At 46.8% G+C, this 5,255-nt stretch overlaps 1 protein-coding gene across 1 annotated transcript in view; it reads left to right on the top strand.

Annotated features, from left to right (window-relative positions):
* The first annotated feature begins 1,181 nt into the window (after nt 1-1,181).
* LOC100744169 (TSC22 domain family protein 1) overlaps nt 1,182-5,255 on the top strand; it is a 103,962-nt gene continuing 99,888 nt past the window's right edge. Inside the window, exons 1-3 of the mRNA XM_024365505.2 lie at nt 1,182-1,477; nt 1,536-1,762; nt 2,965-3,209. The gene's annotated coding sequence lies outside the window, so the exon portion shown is untranslated. The remainder of the gene's footprint in view (nt 1,478-1,535; nt 1,763-2,964; nt 3,210-5,255) is intronic.

Below are 5,255 nucleotides of genomic sequence, written 5' to 3'. Positions count from 1 at the left end.
TATCGAATTTTGTATTACTCTAATTATCAGAATAATAACAATTTTACGGTTCATTAAACCATAATAATAAAGAGAATCTCAACCAAAGTACCGATTAAATTCGGCAGATGTAATAATCAAGGAAAAGGGTCACCGAACGAGAAAATGGGATGTGAAACACAGGAAGGAAGAGGAGGAAGGACTAGCGGCGTGATGCTGCGTCGAGTGCTCGGTAAATTGCCGGCGTACGCTGAAGAATCCGAGCGTGGCTCGGGTAATTCCATGGACGGGCGAGGCGGTATCGGTGGGTCGCATCTCCATGACAAATACTGGCAGAACCTCGCGTGGACGCAGATCCTATCTGCATTTTATTCCCGCAGATAAATGGGCCCGCGTACAATGCCGCCTCGCTGCGCTTGATGCTCGCGCGTACACGTGTACACGCGCTTTCGACGGAAAATCATCGCTAGCCAATATTGCGCGCGTACCAGCGCAACGCAAGAAATCGCGAACGATCCGCGTCGATCGAGCTCTTGCAAGGGTTCGTAACCGCTTCGGAAATCAACGCGCGTCTCCGCGCTTCTTCGCATCGCTTCCGCTGAACCGATTGAATAGAAAGCAGCGTTCTTGCGTTTCGTTCGCTCGCTAGCCTTTCAAGCATTCGCAAAGCTGTCGACAGCGACGAACACGGTATGTTCGCTTTTATTCTCCAGAGGATTCTCGATAAAGATTCTTCTGGTGCTAAGATAAAAGGGTCGTCGAGGAATCTTTCTTCCTACTTCATACTGATTGATACCGAGCTTCTTTTCCAGTATGAATGTAGCCAGAGAAATATGAAGAATTATGTTTTCGTTTGGAAATATGATATAGAGATTATACGATACTGTAGGGAGTAGTGACACAAATTTATATGTATATCAAAGCTAAAGTAACGTGATTGACGTCAGCTGATCAAGTTTAGCTGAAGTTACTATGGTTAGTATTTTCACGAGGTATTAGTTGACACTGTATATAGATCTCAGTGCAATAATTATGCAAACAAAATGATTAGATCAAAGGAAATATGTTCTTAAGAAAACGATGTTTATAAGGAAGCTATCGAGTCTAAAATAGATCGCACGTGAGCTTTTATTTTTGAAGAATTAATTTATTTAATCGATAAGAAACACTTATCTTTCGATCAACTTTTTAAGAAAATAGCCAACAACAACTAGGAATATCCTTCATCTTCCTCGCTATCCTATTCCTGTACAATATAATCGTTAAAGTCTCAAGCAATACATTAAGGTTTTATTATAATAACCATACCTATAAAGCGTATTCTATTTTCAGACAAACTACCCGTGTTATGAGCCTAGAAAGTGTGCAAGTGTTACCAAGTTTTCAACGATTTCCTCGTGTTCCGGAGACGCAACGACCAGCAGGATGCAGCGAACGCGCGTAATAGCAGCGTCGACTTCCCATAGCCTCGCGCGCCGAACGATTTCTATAACACAACGTAACATATTCGCGCGGATAAATGTCGAACGCGTAATGACCGGCTTTCGGTGTTACAGAGGAACGCGGTGATACCAATCGCACGCAACGTCGTCTACGCCGCCCTGATAGGAATCCAACGTAGCACGCTTTTACGTGCACGTAACGGACACCCCATGAAATTAGTCCCTCCAGAATCGACGATGAAACGGTAATCTGCATGGACACGGGATAAATACCTTATCGTGCGTCCATCTATCTATCTACGCAGCGAAACGAGTATGGGAATGTTGCACGAGGGCAGCCGGTAAGTTGTTCTGATTTATACTACGTATCAAGATATTTCCACACAGGGGGTTCCACGCAGGACGTAAGAAAGTCGACATGTTTTTGTGCCATAAGGTATTACATAAATAGAATAATATTAATAAAACCGAGGATAAAGTCTGCTATACGAATAAATTGACAAACATGTATAATCCTTTCCTCTGTAAAACAAAACCCTTAGTTGCAAACTGCTGCACCAATGCAAAAGTGTGCTAAAATTGCTGGTCGACCGCGTCGCAAAAATGCAATGGTCTAAAACCAAGGAAAGGTTAATATCAGGCAACCGGGGATGACAACCCATAAATTACTGCGACTGGAATAACCCGAGATCACGCGAAAGATCAGACGGTTGCTCCTGTGCCAATGAAACGAGGCTCGTAGCGCATCACGAATCCTGAATATTTAAACAGCCGACGATAATCACCCCGGAAACGTGGTCGCGTAATTAAGACGTTCATGGCGGGCGGTGCAACGGCACCTTTTCCCCGAGTAATTTAAACTCGTTCTCGGTGAACCGGCAGCCGCGACAGTTGAGCGTAGATACGATCGAAACGGTACCGGTCTCCCTCCGACTCGAACGTCCGCCAATCCGTTACCAGGAAACCTAATTAATTCCGCCTCTTACCGGGGTTGGGCTAGTTCCCTTATCTGTCTCGATTAACGCGAGACGCAGCTTTATCAACGTGAAATTAATTCGTTTGTCGGAAACTAACTACCTGATAGTCCCCTGCATACAAAGGGTCAAAGGTTCCGACTTTATCACCGGTGATCTACATGGATATCGGCGAATGTAAGCGGAAACAAAAGGGATAAAAGTTGTATGAAATTCAAAGCGGAAACTTTGCAATAAACAAATGTACGTCTATATTTTTTATTACGGGGTATGTGCGGATTTTTTTATACGAGTTATGCTTCATATCGCGCGGCTTCTCACGGTCAAGTTCCTCTAATTACGATTATCTGTGGGAAACACGAAATCGACGGTATTACTTTGCTACGTGGAATATATAGCTTCGTTTGCGAAACGTGGTCGACGCGGTGCGGCGTGACGATCATTTGCATCTTCTGCATAGAATTCTCCATTTTACGAGCGACAGATACCTCGCACGTAAACGATAAAGTACATATGCGATAAAAAGAACGAACGTTTACTTAAGAACCCGCTCTATTGTCTCTTTGCAGATAAAAACCTCGTGCGTCAAATCATTGACACTCCTACACCAAGTAAGAAGCAAGCTGCACCTAGCACACGACTCGACCAAATGATTTCTCCAGTACCCCGTACTAATTTACACCCGTTATACGGTCTCAGAAGCTCGGATGGCGTCTGCAAACAGTGAGAAGAGTTAAAAAGATACTCGCGACTGGCGGAAAAAGGTTCCGAAGAACGCATACGCGTGGAATTTCGCGTTATCGTCGAAGATGAGGTACGTGCTGATTACCGAGCTGCTTACACCTTCCTGTATGCCCGTGGCTCTTCTTTCTGTCTGCCTCTCTCTCTCTCTCTCTCTCTCTCTCTCTCCCTCTCTCTCTCTCTCGCCTCTCGCGAAATTACAACGACGCGCTATGTTCCTTGCGCGAGCACGGAGGCAGAGGGTCGTAGGGGCAGCGGACGCAAGGAATCGAAGGTGAAATTACACCAGCAAACTACGCGCCTCGGCGTACTTAGAGTTTTACTGATTGCAAGACATAAAATGTAATTGCGAGGTGGCCCTAGAAGAAGCACACAGCAAACCTTTCACCGAGGTTTTAATAGGATCCTCGTGAAACCCGACTGTCGACCGATTCGAATCCGGTTTACAGGGTCCCGCGGAAACGCATTATGACATTCTTATCCGAGTTCCTCAGCTTCTTCCTCTTCTCGCATTCTTTCCTACGCGAGAGGACTGTTAGTCCTTCTTTAACACGATTCGACGATCTACGGCGGCGATTATTTCACACTCGCGAGGACAGACTGCACCTTTCGACACGCTTGTCCAGTTCTCTTCCTCTCTCCCTGAGCCGGTTACAGCGTTCATTAGCGGCCCAGTCCGGTCCATTAAGATCGATTATCTCGATACATAGAAATCCACACTCTATTTGGATGAGATTGCAAAAGCAACGCCCGCTTCCCGTGGCTCTCTCGCCTTGAATCCGATCGTTCGCCCCTACTATACGCGTAGGATATGTGTAACCTACAAGAACGTGGCCCCGCTAGCTGGAACTCCTTTGGGATCTCCGTTGATGGGCATTCGCGCGCAGGCCGGTGTTGGGAAGACAAATCGCGAGTCCCGTAATTTCCGTCGATCAAGGTCGCGCGCCTCGCCACGCGTAATATACGATCCTGAATCGATCGGACCGGGATTTTACTCGGAATCGATTTGAATGAAACACGGACCGCCTTGTGACAGAGGCAGCTGGTCCGCCGTGGCGGTGGCTGGCCGGTCCAATTAGCCTCTAGAACCGAGGGAGGTACCGGAGGAAGAATCGAAAGGAAGAACCCGGAGAAGAACCAAAGAAGAAACTCGCCTCTAAAAGTCGAATTCACAAACCAAAGGAAAAGACAACGTGGGGGCTTTTAGCTCGCGCAGCACGCTTACGGTGCTTCACACTTTATTTATCTACATCTCTGTTGCGCGGCGATGCGCTTTCAGTGCATGGGCTCGGTTGGCAACCTACTTACGTATATGGCGCACCGGGGTGCAAATTATGCATGTTGCAAGTAGCCTTTGCTCGACCCGCGTGTCTTTTTATTGCTCGGAATATTTTAAACGCCACATCGAGCCCGGTCCATGTAAATATATGGAGATACGGGGCGCTACAGAGAGGCAAGTTCGCGATTGCGCCACGCGAATATGGTGTCCATTATCGCTCTAAATTGTGGCCTTCTGAAATCCAGGTGCCGTACACCTTTAACGAGATCGTGAACGTGTTTCTACAAGAATTTTTTACTCACTCTCGGTCGTTGTGATAACGTAAACGAAATATTATAAACGTAAATTTTCCAAAAAGTTCCTACACAGACATGAATATTATAGACTTTCACTCGATAAACCGAAAATATGAGAACAAAATACATAGTAGGGATATCTCTCCCAATTCCACTGAAAGAGTTTCTCTACTTTCACACGGTCCCTCTGCCTTTCTCTCTCACTCTTTCCTAAAAAATTCAGAACTTGGTTCACTGTTGGCCAAAACCTCGATTCGTTTCGCAACGCATCGAAGCTCGTACACGTTGACTCGCGCGCGCCAGTCGAGCCAAAGGAGAACGTATGCGGTCGGGCGGACATTAGCGTGGCACCGGCATAAATTTGTACGCGGCCGATACACCCCGTGCACCATCCTCTGTGTTCCTCTGGCTCTTCCTGTTTCTGCCGCCTCGTACGGAGCTTGGTACGCGGCAAAGGCAGACGCATAAGTCTTCCGTCTGGCCGCGAGGACACCGTATAGGATCGCGGCCGAACATTTTCCGTACGCGATAGGCGGCGGCCCGC

Source organism: Bombus impatiens, unplaced genomic scaffold (assembly GCF_000188095.3).
Source record: "Bombus impatiens unplaced genomic scaffold, BIMP_2.2 scf_0136, whole genome shotgun sequence".
NCBI classification, from domain to species: Eukaryota; Metazoa; Arthropoda; class Insecta; order Hymenoptera; family Apidae; genus Bombus; species Bombus impatiens.
This window is presented reverse-complemented; position numbering and strand designations above follow the sequence as displayed.